The sequence below is a fragment of the Dasypus novemcinctus genome, chromosome 11, assembly GCF_030445035.2.
Source record: "Dasypus novemcinctus isolate mDasNov1 chromosome 11, mDasNov1.1.hap2, whole genome shotgun sequence".
Classification (NCBI taxonomy): domain Eukaryota; kingdom Metazoa; phylum Chordata; class Mammalia; order Cingulata; family Dasypodidae; genus Dasypus; species Dasypus novemcinctus.
The window spans coordinates 20,322,128-20,342,602 of NC_080683.1; the positions used below are offsets into that span (position 1 = coordinate 20,322,128).

Below are 20,475 nucleotides of genomic sequence, written 5' to 3' on the forward strand. Positions count from 1 at the left end.
CTCCAAACACCACCCTTAGCACATATTGACATTTTTCCACAGATGACAATGGACAGGGTCTCCAGTCAGACTGAGAATCTCAGACATGAGTTTCAAAAGTCGTCTCAGTTTCAGAGTTAGACATGAGGTAGAACAGGCAAGATCATAAGTACAGGAGATTGGTAAGGGAAGCAGTTTTGCTCTTTAAGGCACACGTAAGCTTTTTCACCTAAGGTGGACTCTGAGGTGCCTAAAGAGCAGTAGTTCACAACCAGCATGCCTCAACACTCGGAAAGCAATCCCTGAAGATGTCACCAAATTTTAAGCAGTTTGGGAATTTCATTTTTGCCACAACTGTCATATAGTTTAGTAGCAATGATTGTCAGATGGAATAGAAAACCCACCAAGAGATCCCATGAGAAAAGAGAAGACTGGAAATGTGAAAATGTGCTGTGGGTACTGGATGAGAGGCAGCAAAAAAGTAAATTCATGCCATAAAAGGATGGCATATTTTCCTGGAACAGGCTAGGCCATTTATCTCATGATAAACGGTTCTTTCTAGAAGGCATAGTGTGCAGTAGTATGATAACGATGGGTGTTAATTTTATAGAACTGTAAGGCATTGTTGTACTCTGGTAAACGCTTGTTACAATTATTGTGGGCTTGTTCAGCCCAGACACTCAGGATCAAGGCAGGTGTTTATATTTTTAATGGGCTCCAAAGCAAACCTAAAATTTGAAAGTATGTTGCAAACACGATAAGTTTGAGAGATTTACAGAGAGTGCAATTTTTGTTAGCAGGATTATCAAAAACTGCAAGAGAAATTTCAGTTACTCCATATACCCATTTACTCTACATGTTTCATAAAAACTAGCATTCTGTTTAATGCAACCTGACCAAGTCTAAATGAACAATGTTTCTAAACATCTGATTTGAGGGTTTTATTTCCTCTTGCTTCTTTTGCTTTGCTGGGTCTCTCTTCCACTTCCATGGCATTAAAAAAAAAAATCCCATCTGTTTTCCTTATAAAACTCAAACTAAAATTCTGGTTATATGTTCCCAAGGCTCTTTTTTGATTAAAACCCATGGACCAACATTATAGATTTTGTCATAATCTACAAAATTGTGCAGGGCAGAGTGTAAGCTCTGATGTAAACTGTAGTCCATAGTTAGTGGGAATGTTTCAATGAATTCATTGACTGTAACAAATGTTGGATGTTGTTAATGTGGGAAAGTGGGGGGGGAGGGGCCTATGGGGATCCCCTATATTTTTTATATAACATTTATGATCTAAAGCTTCTATAAAAAACATCAACAACAACAACAACAACAAGAAAAACCCATAGTCCTACTCCAGAAAGTTTCAAATACAAAGGTAGAAAAGCTTGGAGAAAGGTAGCAGGAATCCTGTTCTAGCACTGACAGAGTGCTCAATACTGTTTCCATTCTTTCAGTACTGTCCAAATTGCTTCTCAATTAGGCTCGTTTATTATTGTTTTAAGTTTGGTATAAATTTTAGCTCCCCCATTGTTTCTATTCTTTGGAAATCTCATCTTTGATGTTGACTTGCACTTTTGATTATTTGAAAGATAAAATATTTTAAAAGCTTTATTTATTCATTTATGAATATGTGGCTCTGCCTTTCTTTACTCATTGCTATCATCAAAAAGATTTCTTGGGGATCCTTACCAGCAGCATAAAGATTTATGCATCCCTCGGGCCTCATGTGGAGATTATAGTGGAAGAAAGAGCATCCTCATAATGTGTCTGGCTAAAAGTCAAAACTTTAAAGACCAAATTTAGATTTTTAAACAGAACTTCATTGGGTTTGAATAGCTGCCTACTTCCCTTTTGAAGTTGTCTAATTTCCATTTTTTATAAAAATTATTTCATAAATGATATGTTTTCATCTCATCTTTTCCCATTATATTTAAATCAGTGTAACAAACAGAATGGATTTTCTTTTCCTGTTCTGTTCCACTCCATATACCAGAACAAAATAAACAAGGTCTTTGGACGTCCTTGAATGGAAATCTGCCTTGAAAGTTCACATGGTATAGATGCAATTGGAACAATCACCCTAATCACTATAGTCCTGTGAAATACTCTTTTATATATTATTCTTATGGCAATTCTTTTTACTATTTTGTAAGTAGTGGTAGAAGACTTGGTTAGTTTCCCAAATTAACCAATTCATAGGTGCTGCTATGTAAAGAAACAGAATTATTAATAATATAATAATTATTGTAATTATCCTCTGGGGAGATCAGGTAGGATTAATAGCAAAAACTCTTAATCAGGAGTCTTGTGATCTGGGCTGCAGCAGTGACTGTCACACTAATTGGATGAGAAACACACAGCTGGTCCCTCTCTTTCCTCTCTGAGTGTTAGTTTTCTCATCTATAAAAATAAGCAGATGAGAGTATATGATCTTGAGGTAATTTTTCTGCTTTTTTATTCTATGAAAATCCATCTATAAAGTTACTCTGAAGAGCTCTGAATGTCAGAAATGGTATTATTACCAAAATGTTCATAAATTGGTTATTTTTATAGCTGGATAAGATCTTCCACCTCCTGGAAATGTTTTGTCTTATAGGTATGGAAAATTAGAAGCTCAGAGAGGGCAAACGTATTAGTCAAAGGAATGAATCCATGGTTCCAACTCAGATGTTCCGATTCCGAGTCTCGCCCTTTTCTGGATACTATGGGGGTGATTTCAGGGGAGGCATGTAGGCCCTTACTCCACACTAAATGCTCTTTATGGTTAAAACTTTACCTTATTTTCCTCTCCACTAAAATAGTTGCTTACCATTTGGTACATATTTTGATTCAATTTTTCCTTTCCACATAAGTTCTGAAATTTCCTTAAGTGCAGAAATCTCTTTACATGTCCTAATAATAATAAAGCTTAAAATAAAAATATTTCAAGATGGTAATACATTGCTTTCAATGCTCTCCCTTTCAATTGCTTTTACCTTCACCTGAAATGACATCAATAACATGAGACAACTTTAAGTCCCTAATTCATCTCTTGATGTCCTCTCTTGCTCTTCTTCAATTTCTCTGTAGTAAAACTAGAGTTTACTTGTACAATTCAAAATGAGATTGCATCATCTCACCACTGAAAACCCTCCATTGGCTTCCACTTGTGGTACTAATAGGAATAAAATAGGAACCATTGCAGGCCTGCCAGGCCCTGCATGTCCAATCCAACCTTGACCTAGTTCTCCATCTTGTCTCCTACCATTCTTTTCCTTGCAAACTCTCCTCCAGTTGTTCTGGCCTTTCTTCCCACTCCTTGAATATACCAAGTTAATTCTGCCCTCTGCCTGGAATGCCTTCCCTCTACTCTTCTTATTGCCAGGCCTACTTCCTGCCATGGAGATCTCAACTTCAGAGAGGCCTTCTCCAACCACACAATGCAAACTTGACATCTTCTTCCTCACAATCACTTTATCAAATAATCCTATTTATTTTCTTCCCTAATGATTTCTGGTTATACAGACCTTAATCATTTAATGTTTCTTTTTCTTTCTCCCCATTAGAATGTACACTCATTGAGAGGTGGAACCTTGTCTGCCCTGTTTGCTGATACTCTCCTATGCCTAGCACAAGGCCTGACATAATAAATACTTCATATTTGTTGACTGAGTGAATTCACCTTGAGGTATAAATAACAAGTCACGGGTTATGTTTTAGAGATGACTCTGCTAAAACCAGGAAAATTAAGAAACAGTTTTAAGTGCCTGAGTATAGTAGGGACTCAGGTGAAAAGAGGAGAACATAGAAATTAGAGACTGGGCCAGAGAAAACAAACTTTATCCATTCCCACCTGTTTAAGTCTAGTGCAACATTTCCCCAAAATAGGTTTCCTTTTCTATTTTCACTGCACATCAAATGTGCAGTAAAACAGTCAACCAAAGAGGCCTTTGGGAATTATCAGCAAAAAGGATCTGCATGATCCATGGCCTAGAGGCCAAGACAGCCTGGGATGGTTAAGGAACTGAAGAAAGGGATAGGAGTTGACGGCAGACAGGGATGTCTGTGCCTCTTTAGTAAGGGCTCTGAAAGCCTTAAGAAGAAGTGGGCTTAACTGTCGTACAATGAGAGATCATTGGTGTGTTTTCAGCACTGGAGTGACAATGCTTTACTTTTTGGAGTGCTTGCCCTGATTTCACTGTGGAGAACAATTTAGGGAATAAGGATAGTTCTAAAGGAAAAGGTTCAGTGAGAAAACTCCTGCAAAATTTCAGATTCTTGCCACAACTTGAGGATATGTCAGTAAAGGCAGTCTCCAGTAGGTAAATTGTTCTAACATGGATCAATGGAATTACATGTCATGATGCTATCTCACAGCCATAAATGATGCCATCACTTTACCAGCAGTGTAATGCCACACACACACAAAATCTTTCCTGGTTTCTTGAGCTCTTATTTAGTTTAAGGTTGTCACTTCATAGCCTTTAAAATTATCCCCACCCAATCCATACCTCTTCAGTGGAACAGGAAATTGAACTCTCAGAGATAAGTTAAAAATATAGGAGAGGATGGAGACATGAATGTCATAGACAGTTGTGCAGAGAAAAAAATGACTCAATGATGCTTTGAAATTATAGGGGAGTGAGAGTCATATTTGCTCAATATATATGCTAGGTTGATATTTAGATACTTTCTGTGACTGCTAGATAAATTGGCAGCACAGCTTCTGTGCAAAACAATTGTATTTCAGATTGCATTGATTTTCTATGAGGTAGGACTGCAAAAATATTGGAAACTTTTTAATGGTCATGAAAAGAAAACCTTCTTTTTTATGGTAAATGGGTATATTTCTAAAGGAATAATGAGGGATTTTTTTTTAGTAGTTCCTTCCAAAATAAGCTTATTCCTCATATTTATTTCCTAATTTATATTTCTTTGTTTATTCTCAATAACAAAGCAGTGTCAGTGTATATACAAAATGGATTAAATGAAATCCTCAATTATATCAATTTTCCTCTCCAAAGCTTCATTGTAAATAGAAACAAGCAAATAATGAAAAAGCAAGTTCTTATAACTTACTTAGTTTAAAAAAAAATGGGAGGGAAGTGTTTTATCTTAAGCACTGTAGGATAGTACAACATTCAATCACAATAACTATATAAAGAATCAAAAGCCATTTTCAACCTTAAGACTTTAAAACATTAAAATATCCTAACAAATTTCTATGTCATATTATTAAACTAAGAAAAAGTACCATGATATATTTTAGATTGTTTTTCAAAGAGGATGGTTAAAAAACAAGATTTCTGTGTTGTTGAAATGAAATAAAAACTTTAGCCAACCTGAACATAAAATAGGTTTGAGTACTCCAGCATATCAATTAACAGATTGTTGGTTGTTAAACATGCGAACAGACTGTTCCAAGACTTAAAATCTTTATTTGCATTGTCCTAGGTAACCTTCCCAGTGTCCTACAAGGAAGTGCTATTTTGAAAGAGCCTCATATCATTGATAAGGATACAGGGGTTGAAACACAGAAAAGAATGTGAATAAGGATATGTGAGTACTAAGTGGCAACAAGAACTTGATTCCTGTTTCTGACTTGAAAGCCCATGTTTTTAACAGCACTGCACATATATTTGAATAATTTATGAATATACTTGAATGAGAGAAAGTACAATATAGCAGTTAAATGCACCAACTCAAGATCATAGGTGTTCCTCTTGCATGATTCTAATCTTAGCACTGACAAGTGCTAAGTGTGACTTTGCAAGTCTCTTAAGCTCTCTGTGCCTCAGTTACTGATTAAAATAAGGATCATAAAGCATTATGAAGATCAGATGAGTTAATACATATAAAGAATGTAGAATGGTGCTCAAAATAGTTAGATATTAATATTCTTATTAATATGTCATACATTTAATATTTAAATGATACTATTTATTCACTTAGCTATCTACAATTATTCCGCATTTTTGAGCAAATGTCTATAACATGGTAGAAAGAGTAGAGGGGGAACACCTGGTTTCAATTTTCAATTCTGCTACCACACAGAGTAACAAGACAGGCTGCTTGACTTCTCTGGATGTCAATTCTCTCATCTTCAAAATGAAAGGTTTATGTAATTTCTAAAGGTCTTATTAGCTATGTATTCAATGTTCATTGATAGTAAGCTCATTAGACATTAAAAAGTAGGCTAGAGAAATCTTCCTTAAGAGAAAATAAAAGGGAATAACTCCAATTTAGAAGAAAGAAGAGACACAAAATGACCCATGTTTATTTCCATAGAAAAAAGTTTTCATTTATCTTCTTCTAAATCTGTACCAACTTGTGTCTTCTCCTCTTTCTTTGAGTAATTTCCAGGGAGAATTCTTCTCAAACAGAGAATGATCAAGAATTTGCCCCCATCTTTACTAGATGTAAATAATTTCTCAGTAGCCCAAATAAATTATTTATTTCTTAGAGAGTAAACTCTATTCCTTCTCTAGATCTCCATTGCATTAGTATCCTCTCTACTGTATTGGTTTGCTTGCCAACCATAACTATAAATACATTTAATTTCTCCTTTGTTTATATAAAGTCTTTTATACACATTTATAAACAATGTGTAGAAGTAGAGTTAAGAAATGCATTCAATTTGAAGCATATAATTATGACCTTTTTGTTTCTCTGTAACTCATATCAGTGACCTGGTCCCAAAAATTTCCATCAAAACAATATTAATATTCTGAAGTGAGTCTTTCACAAAGGGATCATAGTGACCATTCAAGGGAAGTATTCCATATGGAGCAACACTTAGCTGTGATAGTGACCTAAATAAAGGAAGCTGTCAAATCATGTGGCAGGATTTGAGAAATGCACAATTATGCCCTAAGCACAGATACCCCAGGCCCCTTCAGTAAAAAGATTGAAAGTTCCATCATTAAAGTCTTTCTCTAGGCTAAGAAACTATCTTTGTTTCTGGTTTACATTCACATGTTGTACATGGAGAGTGACACCTGGGCCATTAGCACCTCTGAGTGGAAAAGGAGATCAGGCTGACAAACTATAGAGGCAAAAAAAAAAAAAAAAAAAAAAGTAGTTTTAATATGGTCACGGAAATGAGAAAGTTAGGACAGCAGAAGTTTAGGAACAGTGTGGGGAATTCATGGGGTACCTAATACTGTGACATATGTGGAAACAGGGAAGAAGGAACAGAAATACTTCATTACCAACCAGCTCTTGGGGAGAGAGCATTGAACAAGCTACAGTGCTTGTCTCCAAAGAGCCATATGTTCTCAGGGAACAGGGAGAAGGTAAGTGAACAGGCAGGCATTCAAAAAAAGATATAAGTACTATGATACAGGTAAACACAAGATGTTAAGAGACACCCAGTTAGTCTAGTGGGGCTAAAGAACCTTTTAAAAAGAGGGTGGCATCTTAGCTGAGCCCTGAAGCATAAAAAGCAATTATCCAAAGTGAGTTATACAAATGGGGGTTGTTTAGTAGAGATGGGTAGGAACTGTTTTCCAGGCAGAGGGAACAGCATGTGCAAAGGCAGGAGAGGAGCGTAAGCGTGTTCTGTTGCTCGGATTGTAAGAATGACTAGAGTATACAATGTAGAAGGTGGTGGAAGTGGTGAAGCAGAGATCAGGACTGGCTAGCAAATATGGAGAGGTAAGAGGGGGTAACAGCATGAACTATTGCCTTGGTGAGTACATTCTGAGTACAATATGCACAATGAAGAATTATTGAAAGATTTTATTGAAGTGGATTAGAGTTGAGTATTAAGAGGGGGCACGGGATCAATTTTTTACCTTCTTCACAGGTTTGTCTAAGATAGGACCTACCTAAATGATTGTATGTGCATTTAAAAACAGATTTTTCAGATCTTATGCAATGCACACTACTCTGAAAATAAATTCTCTCCATACCTGGGCCTTTTTTCAAAGAACCATCTCTTCTGGAGCACTGAGGACTTCCTAGTGCTTCCTAGAGGTGCAGTGGTTGCTAAAAGTGATTTACTTCTACATATTCCTATAAATCCAATAAATGAAATAAGCAATATCTGTATTGAGTGTCTGGCAAGGCAGATTGCTAGCCTATGTTTAGAAGACAAGATAAGAAAAAATATATGTAAGATAGAGTCTCTTTCTTGGAAGAATTTATACTTTAGTTATAGAAACAAAGATAAGATCATAAGATGTCAAGAGAATAAAGCAGTACAGAGCATTATAATAGAGTAGACATTGCTGAAGAATCAAGATAAGTGCCCGGGGCTACAAAATAACATATAAACAGTATGATTTCAACCATGTAAAAATAAATATCCATGTAAAAATTTTCAAAGGAAACATCAAAAGTTTAACATTGACTCTTATTTGGTAGAGGATTACAGGTAAATTCTGCTGTGTTAGGCTATTTTATACTACCTTTAATATTTTTGGATGCATCAACAAAAATTATAAAAATAAATATGTTAAGGGAACTGAAAAAAGGGTAATTTGAATGGGAGGGATAAATTGGGTACCAATGTAATCAAATGTCACTTAGACAGGCAGTGGGAACGTGGGGAAGACCAAGATTCAGTATGCCCTTATACCCAGCTCAAGATCTAAGCGGTCTGCTTTGCAGTTTCTAAGTCAGCTTGTCATGATGGCTAATTCTTCATGAAGTCTGTGGTTTCGTCCACTGAGGCATAATGAGTGATGATATACTACTTAAAGGCACAGATGAGAGACAGAAAATTCCTGGCTGCTAAGAGCAACATGCTGACACACTCAGCTCCCCAGGTGACCTGACCTTGTTGCTGGCTAGAGGATGCTTTATTTTCAAAGAAAGGCAGAGATCATAAGTACCTGCATGGCTCAATAATCACTTTCCTTGTATTGAACCTGAATTCCGAACTGGCCCTCATGAGGTTCTTATTTCATTTCCTTTTATTTGATAACAAAGGTCAAGTCCTTTGGCCAATCAAATAATTATTTTCTGAGTAATTGCTGTGTATAAAACATCAAACTAAGTGAAAGTTGGCTAATTTCTTGAATTAATCTGATAGTTTTAATCATAGAAGTCTACAGTGAGACTGATTAAAACTCCCAGGAAATATACCATTGATTTATGTACTTTGGAGGTAGTATTACCATTTATGAACTCCGTTTTTCTAATTTCTTTTTTGCTTTGCTTCCTAAAATTGTATCAAATATTCATTTAAGGGGACCTCTTCTATTAATGTTGCCTTTTACCTTCCTTATCTGGGTATCTGTTATACAGCTCCACCTAGATTTCTAAATTCATCGAAGAAAGGGGATGGAGGTGGTAGCTTTTTGTGAGCAAAAGAAAGCTAATTTGGAGTTGATATCTCAAAGAAATGCAGAGGAATAAACATATTTTGTTCATATTGTGAAATCAATAATGTAACCGTTAATTTCAGCAACAACCAAGGTTGTGTCTTATTCCTTTGTTAAAACAAAAATGACATCTTTGCATCTTTTCTTGCCAATGATTCAGATTTTAATATCTCATTGTCTTATTTGAACCTCTTCCCTTCCTCTTCCTTCCTCCATCTCCTTTCTTTCTCTGACCCTTTCCGTTTCTTTTCCTTTTTTCCACCTCCCATATCTATCCTTCCTTTATTTGAAAGACAACTACCTCAAACCACAGTGAGGGATAATTATTGAACTATGTCACTAAAATGCCAGATAAAGAATACAAGGCTTGCTTAAGTCCATTTTAACTTCCCCAAACTACCTTTTTCTTTTTAATCACTAAAAGAACAGGCATGCTTTGAGACTATTTCATGTGATATACATTCTAATGAGATCCAGGCAATTGCTCTTTACTACTATCAAGATATTTGGCCTCAAAGATATTAAAATAAATGAAAGTCTTTCAATAAAGCAAAGAAGTGCTCTCCCATCTTGCTGCTCTATGTGGGAGTTAAATATTATTTCTCTCAACACAGGAGATGATAGTGCAATGGTTCACCTTTGAAAGTATATTAACAATTTCTGAGCTGATTTGAAGTATTTTAATCAAGTATATTGGCTAATTGATATATTAAACTATATATGTCAGAATGTCTGCCAAAGGAATATTTGGATGCCTTTGGAAGATAAGATCTGAAAAAAGAAATAAAACTTTTAAGATAACTGAAAGACAAGTTAACACAAAAGCAAAGTGCATTTTTTTTGCTTGAGAATTTAACATATTGTCAAAGATTATCCAACAATCATTAAAGAGTTGGAAAATGATTTTCTGTTTTCATATTTTGAGAGGAAAATTTTCCTTTCTGGTTGTCTTTGTTTAAGGATAATAGTAAATTTAGCTTGCATTCCACTTATAAACACCTGTCTAATAATTGAGAGAAGTGACCTACCTAACCTATGTTGTAAGCAAGGAAATAATTCAGAAGCATAAATTAGGTATAATGACTATAGACTTCAGTTTTACTAAAGCAGAGAAGAGTTTGTCATTTTATTATTTAAATGAGATAAATTCGTGGAACACTTATTTACATGTGTTTTTAGATTTATGGCACTGTGAGATTTTTAATTAATAATATTCATGAATTAAAAATCTTTTCTAAAATCACGTATCCCCCATTTTTGGTTAGGAAAATATGATAACTTTAATAAGTCTGGTTGAAGAAAGTAAAAAAGAGTAAAAGCAAATATGACTGGATAATCCCAAAATGTTTTGGCAATTGATTTGCTTAGATTTTTATGCAATAGGAAAAATATTAAGGTAGACAGTCTCATTATAATGAAAGCAGTCATTCCTTGAATTTACTATTGAAACTTAGTCCAACTTTTAAACAGGCCAATCCACATTCCTGCCATTGGGAGCTTAATTGCCTCTATTATATCAACATAAACTTGACTGCTGCTTCTTTCAACCACATAAATATTCTTCTTAGCTGTGCCAATTCTGATATCACCTAGCCCTATTTCATGGGACTTAGAGACAAGGCTTCTAATCAAAATTGCACTGTTGTTAGGTTGGTTTAAACTTACTCTGAAATTTCCAAAATAGTACTTAGTTTCAACGGCTCAGTTTCTCATAATTTCAAAATGTTTTCTCTTCAACAAATAAGCTTTCTTTTCAAAGTACAAAAGTTCAACATAGAGTATTCTCCCAATCCTTTTCTTCTTAAGTGTGAAGAAATGGGCTATCTCTTCCCCAGTGTTGCAAGGAAAGAGCCGCAGAATACATCCTAAGGGTCACATGGCCCGGTTGCCATGACAATGATGGGAAGACCACTCTGGCTTCATGGGCAATATGGCTGGCAGTAGAGATGTGGCTTTAAAATCTGGAGAACTCGTATTACCTGTTTGTCTTTAGACATGTTACTTCACTCTCTTACTCTCTTTCTTCAGCTCTGAAATGGGACTGACTGGCTAACTCATAAGCTTTATTATGAGAACTGAGTGAGATGAAGAGTTGAAGAAGCCTGACACCTTGTGTGTTACTTTGTGATGGTTCTATCCATGGTTATTAATTACAGAATGTTGATTGAATGACTAAATAACCTTACAATGAAATACAAAACCATGGGCCTTGTACCACAAACATTTCATCAACTTTCAGCTTATACTACAAATACAGACAGTTTCTGTGGCTTTGCATCTAGGGTAGATTTAACTCAAAGGATAAACAGATAATCTTAACTCTGTTCCAATGTTGGATGTCCACTCTCTGGGAATTAGAGCTTGCTCCCAACTCACCACATGTTCAGAGAGTGACTCTAACAAGTTTATTTAGAGGAAATTTGAAGCACGTGGTCCAAATTCTCTTCTAATATACTCCAATTGACCATATGTTCATAGGCATGCTCTAACTAGGAAAATAATTCATTGTCAGCAGAATCTTCCTGGGGCAACTGAGCATACAGGGTTTATCCTCCTTCACACTAGATCCCTTGGGACAAAAAGCTTTGCCTGCATGTTAGCACGATCATTGGCTTTCTTTTATTCCAGGTGCCAAACAGGTGGTGCTTCTGGGTATTTCACATTCCACAGTGGGAAAAGTGCACACATCTATGGCATTCTCTGCAGGCATGCCTGTGATGGAAATAAGGACCAAACCTCCTGATTTCAAAATATAGAGTTCTCATACTAACAGGCCCTTTTACAACTGAAAGCAACTAGAGTCATGAAGGAGCCCCTCTGAGTTTCCTTATTTTATCACCTATCTTTAAATTTTATCTATAAAAGGGCAGTATGCAAAAGCCAGAGGAGGTGATTCAACACTCACATGGTTTTGTTTGTTGCTCCATTATTTAAATACCCTCCTGGATTATCTAGAGAAATGCAATTTCATCAAAATAATTTGCAACAAACATTGATTTTTAATACACTTGTTTCCAATACAATACTTAATGCTTGTTACAGATATTAAATGTTCTCTCTGTGATTATATGACATGTCAGAGGCGTCACTGATGTTTACTCAAGAATACAAAGAACCCTGTACCTAGAGCAATGTTATTATAGAATTCAGAGAGAGAAATGAAAAAACCAAAAGGGTACACATAGTCACTGCTCCCAACATAACACACTCAACAAAGAACTATTTTTTGAAAGCACCTGCTAAGAACAAAGCTATTTTACAGGCACAAAAATAAGGAAGCCTAGTCCATTGTTCTTAAGAACAGTCTCAGTCACTCTCCCTTACTGCAATGTTGATTAATTCCCTATAATTTTGTAAGTAGTCAGAGAATTTGAGGTGACTATGTCATGTCTTATGAACAAGGTGACTTTTCTTCAGCGGGAGTATGTAAAGAAAACAATCTAATATCCTCCATTTATATGGCGGTACTTTGTGAAAACGCAATTAACTCGGTAAGTGGGTGTCTGCTTTGACTGAAAGATCAGGGCTATTTGAAGGCACTGCCATCAGTTACATAGGCAGGTATTTAGGAGAGGCTTTCCAAATGCTTACTGCCATGTCAGTGCTCTGTTAAAACATCAATAATAACACATACACCAAAAACAGCTCTCCCTTGGAATTGGGGCAGGCAGCTGCCTGAACCTCATGAGACCTGTTTATAAGGACATAGCGAGACTCTGATGGAAAGGAATGAAACTCAGGACTGGGCTGTCCAACTTAGCATAGTAAAGAACTCATCCTGATGTGGAAGATCACTGAGGACCAACTCTGTCTCCAGCAGTAGTTTGAACAACGTTGTTGGCTATTTCTCATCCAGAATGGAATGTAAGGATGAACCGGAAGAAGAGATGAGAGAGTCTTGTGAATCTTCTTAAGGAATTTGAGTAAAGGAGTTGCTACAGAAAATCTTAAAATTAGGTGTGAACTGATGAGACATATGCTTAAGAAATTCCTTTGGGATTTCTAAATTAATCCCTAAATTAAGCAAATGACCAAAAGAGCAGATGAGTTAATAAAGGATATTTAAGAAGTAGAATGGACAGAACTTGATGATTTACTGAATGTAAAAAATGCTAGAAGATTTTGCCTAGGATTGGTAGACAATAATGGTACTCTCTAAGCTGAAGACCACAGTTGGGGGGAAATTAGTGAGGCAGGCTAGTTTAGGGAATGGGAAGATGAATCTAAAATCTGACAGAAAAACATGGCCAGAAAACACGTTCCTGGAAATACCCTGAGGGAAAGACCCCACTAGAAGGCTGCTGGAGGAACCCATCCATGAGAACTCCATTTGAAAGGAGATTTTGTCCTGGGTCAAGGGAAAGACCCTAATATCCTTAAGGGGCCTCATTCTCATCATTGGGCCCCCTGGGGAACTGATGGGTGGTGTAACCAATCAGAACAGCAGTCAGAACTCCGCCCCCAAACATTAGCAAAGGGAGAAATAATTAACGGCTTAAAAATTAAGTCCACAAGCCAAATCTCTCTCTCTGCCTGGAGCAGCCTGCACCCACAACTGGGGATCTGTAATCTGTTATTTTTTTCCCATTTCTATTCTCTTTTCCCATTTTTCTTAATAAACTACTAGACTAACTAAAATGGCATGTTTTTTTATTTCTTTTATGTAACATAGCCAAGAACTTAGTAGAATCTGACTTCCCTAAGGGACCTGGAATTGAGCTCTGCATATTGAGTTTTAGGTATCTGAAAAACACCAAGGTGGTGATACCTACAGATGAGTAAAATTGTGGGTAATTTGCTTACCAGAGAGGCCAGAAATAAACATTTCAGAGTTATTGGTTTATGGCTAATGCTAGGCTTGCCCAAGGAGAATGAACAACGTGAGAAAAATAGAAGCTATGAGGAGAGTCTATAGGAATAAGGAAAAAAAGACCAGGAAAATAAGGAAAAAAAGAGAGACAACAATGCACAATTTAGACTTCTTATAGAGCCTAAATTCATGAAATATTTTACCAACTCTCTTGGGTAATATATATATGTGTATGTGTGTATATATATATATAAAATGGGAATTATAATAGATGTAAACCTATTTGTGAAATTTTTTTAACTAAAATTTAACAGATAAATTTTTGTAGGACATGGGCTTAAAGCGCACACATATTTTCCATTTTATTGAAATGAAAATGATTCAGGTTTCAAGAACGGTCTTCAGATGGAATACTTTTTTATTGCCTTAATAGGGAATTCCACCCAGTCAAATTAAAGTTGTATTCTATTCAACCTTTTGAGATGAAGAATTTGCCTTTTAATGAGAAATTTGCATTTCATTTTAATGATGTGCCCTCTGTGCTTGACTCGGTTATTCTCCATGGATTTAGGGACTGCTTTGGACCATGTGCTCAGCATATAGTAGTGACAGATTTCAGAAAATTTACCTCAGACTTAAAAAAGGCACAGGTAAAAGAAGGTGAATATGGAAAAAAAAAAAAAAAAGCACCCATCTTTGGTAGATGCAACATAAAGAAAATCCTTAGAGGTGACTCCATGAATTTCCTGTTTCACAGCCAGACATCTGTAAAAACGGAACTAGTCATGAAAAGTGCAGCATCAGATTAGGTCGTTGACTACACTAAGAGTTTTTTGTAAAGGGAGTGTGATTATTCTGGGTGGCATGAGTCATCAGTGTATTTTAAGTAGGGAAAAAGCTGTCAGGGGTGGGGTATTTCCAAATTCTTACTTCATTTGGCACAGCAATACCTTGAATAGACAGAAGTTAGATTAAGTAATAAAGAATTAACAAAAAAGAGCTCCTATTTATAAATCAGTAGTGCACTGCATTAAGAATAATTTTGACAGCTTCAGACATTTGCTGGTTATAATAACATGGACAGGGTTTCAAGCAGAATCAGAAAAGAAGTAAAGCCTTGGCATTTCTGAGGAAACTTCAGTATTGTCTGAGATAAATCAACCAATTTGCAAGAGAAATTCTTGTCTGAGGTAAACAAAAAGTTAAAATGGACATAAAGATTTTCAGAAATCTTAAGCTGGAAGAAATCGATCTACCTCTGAAGTCTCATAGTATTTCTGTGTGACTCCTATAACAGTTTTAATTATTATATAGTTTTTTCATTAGTTTTGATTCTCACATTTTGTACTGGAAACTCCTTAGAGGCAGAATATATTTTTGGTTTTTGTTTTTTTCTCTTGGTAAATGCCTTCCATGGAATATCTTCTAAAATTTTTTTATTGAAAAAAGAGTGATATGTTCTTTAATAGTTAAAATCTTTTTTTAAAAATTGTATGTCATCTGAACAGAAAGGACAGGGTTGTGAATACAAAAAGCAAATAATTGGCTGAATTTACATGTGAAAATACTGAGTTTGAAATGAGTTTGTAGCTGCTGTTGTAAGTCATCTCTCAGAGTTTGCTTAGCTTAGCCTCCTCCCACTATCATGAGAGATGCCATTTGCCTGACTTGTGTGGATGATCATTCTAGATCATTTTGTAGTGAAGAAAATCTTACACATTTTTTCCATAAAGCTAAGCATTAAGAAGTAAGCCTTCTGAAAACTTTGTAGAGAGATAAACTTGAAATACTAGATCAAAAAGGAGAAGGGTAAAACATGAAATGCTGTAGGCAAATGGAGAAGATCTAGGTAATTAGGTAATTGACTCTATGTCAAAATAATATTTTTCACTATGGGACTTTGACCAAGACCTAGTTATTGACATGGTTTCTTTTGAAAAATGACCTGCTCTTAAACATCTTTCCCATTGATTTTCATAGCCTTGTAGTAACCTCCTATTTTAGTCCTATCTAGGGTTAGACAACAAAAGGGGCACAGCAACATTCCCCCAAAAATGACTCTTAAATATTCAAGAAGGGAATGAAGAGCCTGGACAATGTTTCTTCTCACTAGGGAACCAGCCCAGAGCAATAGTCTGTTAACTTGGAGGGCACAGAGAGAGGTCTTGAAGTAAGGATCCATAAAACAAAGAGGTTTTGAAAAGTCAAACATGGGCTCACCCTTAGGGAATTATGTGCCCCCACGGAAACTGCATACAAAAGGGAAACCTGGGTCTCTGGATGTTGGAGGAGTAGCTTTAGCACACCATATGCTTTTGACTAAAATTAGCTGTGGGATCCCTTGTGTGTGATAAATATGATAGTCCATTTTTATTTCGCAAAAAACAAAAACAAAAAAACAAAACAAAAAAACAACCAAAGCAAACAAATAAACAAACAAAAAACAACATTCACAGATACACATGTCCTGAAATGACACATTTTAACTTAGTGGGTTTAGACCTTAAGGGATGGAATGTTTAGATAAGGAGAGATGCCAAGAATAGTCTTTACGAGGTACTAGGGGAGATCACCGAAGTAGAACTGATAGATGGGGCCTTTGGATATGAGCCTTGTCAAAAGGGTTAGAGTTAGGGGATTAAAGTAGGATTACTACCCCTATACTGCTGTCCCCAAATTTCTTTGGAGAAAATGAAGATTACCCAATGTCCCTTTGGTTAATATAGAACAAAGCTGATGGGAAAACATTAAAAATATTTATATTACAGAAAATTACAATGTTGCTTGTTAAAAATTGAATGGAAGTTTGAAATCTTAGACTAAATTTTGACAAGTATAACAGGTGAGGCTGTTGAAGTGTGGAAAAAGGTGTTCTCTGTTCCTGTTGCCTTCTTTCATTTCTGAGGCTTGGCGTACTGTGCACTTTTCCAGATCTGTCAACAAGTCCAACACACAAGACCTAATTACTATGGGTACCATCTCCTATCAGAATAAATGCTTTGTAGTTGTTGAGAATTTTGCTCTTCACTCCATATACTGGTCAATCCCCAAACAATGATTACCAGATAAAATATCTCAATGAAGGAAATAATGAAAAATGCCTATTAAAGGTATCTGGACAGTGAGCTATATTTCAGGGACAGCAAAGTACCTTCCTTTACAGAATCTTTGATTTTGCACATATTCATCTTTCACTACTACCACCACCCCCTATAGAAAGGAGAGGATGAATTTTTCATGAGAGTTGAAGCACTTCTTTGTTGTGCTCCATTATTCCTGGGCACTAAAATGTGTATCAAATACCAAAAGTAAATGCTTTTTCCTTACATTTAAAAAGTCATCTTTTTTTCTTATTTGTGTGAGAGAGGACTAAGGATATTTTTCAGAGAAATAAATTGAGATATTATGATCTTTCCAAATCCATGTAGTATGACATTGAAACACTTACTGAGAAGATTACAACACATGAGTCCACACCAACAGCCCAAAGTCTATTGTGTATAATAATAAAGTATGAGGAATGATGGGTGGGACCACTCTAAATCAGGAATATCATTCTTCCGAAGATTCAGACATTTCATTCTACAATAGTGGTTTACAAAGTGTGTCCTCTGGACCAGCTACATCAACATCATCTGGGAACTTGATAGCAATGCCAATTCTCTGAATTCTGATTCTCTAAATTAGAAACCCCAGGGGTGGGCCCCATCAATGTGTGTTTCAATAAACCCTCCAGTTGAGTCTGGTGCATGCTCAGGTTGACTCTGGTGCACGCTCAGGGTTGAGAACCACTATCTTAGAAGAACTTCCTTCTCCTGTGCTTGCCACATCAGCTTAATGAAAATGAACAAAACTTCACACCATAAGCATTGCAAAAAGTTTGTTTTTTGCCCCTGAGAAATTAAGAATGTGTATGTTAGCAGAGAGATGGTTAAGAGAAATGGACCAGGACAGTACAATTTACAAAAGAGAAAGAGTTTATGGTAAGATAAACAGCCACTTGAAAAGGTGAAAGCATTTCTAAGAGAGGTGAAGTAAGAGGACACTTAGAGGTAATAACGCAGAGGTACACAACCTCTACAACCAGGGGCCTTTTTCATAAAGGAAGTATACACAGTTTTGTGTCTTTTTTCCATCTATTTAAAAAAGAATCTCATTCTGATCAAGCTTGGACAGCTGCATTCTAAACTTTAGAACGACTTCAAAAGTTTAACAAAAAAATTTGACAGAATCTAAGAATGTAACTCCATAACAGAAAAAAAACAGCTCAAAAGTTGAAAAACTCTTAAAAATATCATTCAGGCTATGCAAGCAGAAGTAAGTCCACAAAGACAGGAAGAAGAGAGAAACCTATAGAAAACAATGAGGTGGCACAGTATGTTCTCCAAGGAGCTTAACATTTTAAAGGAAATGTCCAAATAAGGAATAAAAAGAGACAATTCAAAAGAACATCATGAATCTTTAAGAGTAGTATTCAGAAGGCTTATTTAAAATGAGCCACCACTTTTTAAAATGTTAAGGGTAAGAGAAAAGCTTTTTGTGTTTGTTGTTTGATTGGTTTTGTTCTTCTCCATTTGGATCAATAAGATCTGAGAAGAAATAAGCCCTCTCTTTTAGATCAGTAATGTGACTCTTGGTGGTGCCCAAAATAGAAGAAAATGAATAAAGCCACAATTTAGTTTCTGTCTTCTTTTTCAATAAAAATAAAGGGATGCGAAGAATGTAAGGAAATAAAGAACGTGAAGTTAAGGAAGGAATAGAAGATGATGAAAACAATGTTAAATAATGTCTATAAATTATCTATGTCTTTTGACATGTGTGAATTACAAGTCCATGTTCTAGGAGAACATGGGGAGGAGACATGACATGCTGCCAGTGAGACTGATGCAGCCATAGAGAACAGAGACGTATCAGAAGTTTGGGGGTGGGCAATCTATAACGGACTTAAAAAGGGAAAGCAAGTGAATTTCTCACATTGGTCTCTAAGGATTGATGTTGATTTGAATCCTGGTTTTTTAGGGTATCCTGATTGAGCAATTAAGACAAGAAGTATGAATTATAAGAAAGTGCTTTGAGCTAGTTTTTTAAAAAGTTGGAGCACAGACAGCTATATCCAGATGACATAGTGCACCTAAACTATATTGCGGAAGCATCTGAAAAATTTCCTTATGAGCAGAGACAAGACTCTCATTTATTCTACTGGTCAGAGTATAAATTGGTAGAACAACCTTGGAAAACATTTGAGATTATTAAGTAGAGTTGAAGATGCACAGATAACCCTGTGATTCCTCTCTTAGCTATACAGCCTGGATAAATTTTTGCACACATGCCTCAGGAGAAATGTACAAAAGTGTTCATGGTGGTAATGTTTATGGAGTCCACAAATAGGAAACAACACAAATGTCCATCAACACCAGAATTGAAAAATTGTAAAATAAGTACTCAATGATGTACTAGAAAACCAATGAAAACAAACCAATGAAAACTAAACAAACACAGGTAAATCACACAAATATAAGGTTGAATGAGGAAAGCAAGGAACATATATAGTAAAATTCCATTTCTATAATGTTCAAAAGCAGGTGAAAGAGAATAGTATTATTTAGGAATGCATACTTAAGCAGAAAATCGATAAAGGCAACAAGAAAAGGAGATGGTCACAAAAGTCATTTAATAGAGGTGATTACTGCTAGAGGGGAGGAAAGGGTTTATGACTGTCTTCAGGCACTGGTGCTCAGGCAGGGATTTATTTTTTAACCCTGTTGGGGGTTATGGGTGTTAGCTTAATAATTATCCTTTAAACTGAATTCTTTTATGTATTATTCTCTGCGCATGATATATTGCACAATTAAAATGTTAGAGAGAAAATGTCTCTCAAGATATTATCGTGGAAAGGTGAAGAAAACATATTTCTTATAATATTTAATTTGATGAATTTATATTATTGAGCAAGATGCTGATATAAGCACTGCTGTCAGACTAGGCTTGAGGTTTTCAGAGGGTATTGGAAGGCTCCGTCCTTAATCATAGTCATCGCTTTGATAAATACTGTTTTTATCAGGGACTCAAATGAAATATAAGATAAGCTCATATTTGGAGCTTACATGAAAATGGGATGGGAATGCACTGGCCAGTGATTCTCAAACTTTGTGGGCATAGGAATCACCTGGGAATCTTGTAAAAATGCAGATTCTGATTCAGTAAGTCTGTGGTAGGGTCTGAGTAACTGCATTTCTCACAAATGCCAGTGATGCCGATGTTGCAGCTTCCTGGATATCACTTTGAATAGAAAGAGAATGGGTGAACTTTAAGGTCTTTTCCAATCCTAAGATTTAATGGCGCTGTGATTCTAAACTTTAATTTAGATGCACATGCGCC

At 35.9% G+C, this 20,475-nt stretch overlaps 1 protein-coding gene across 2 annotated transcripts in view; it reads right to left on the bottom strand.

Annotated features, from left to right (window-relative positions):
* Positions 1 to 20,475, bottom strand: part of PTCHD4 (patched domain containing 4) — a 190,272-nt gene that overhangs the window by 140,855 nt on the left and 28,942 nt on the right. The gene's annotated exons all lie outside the window — the stretch shown is intronic.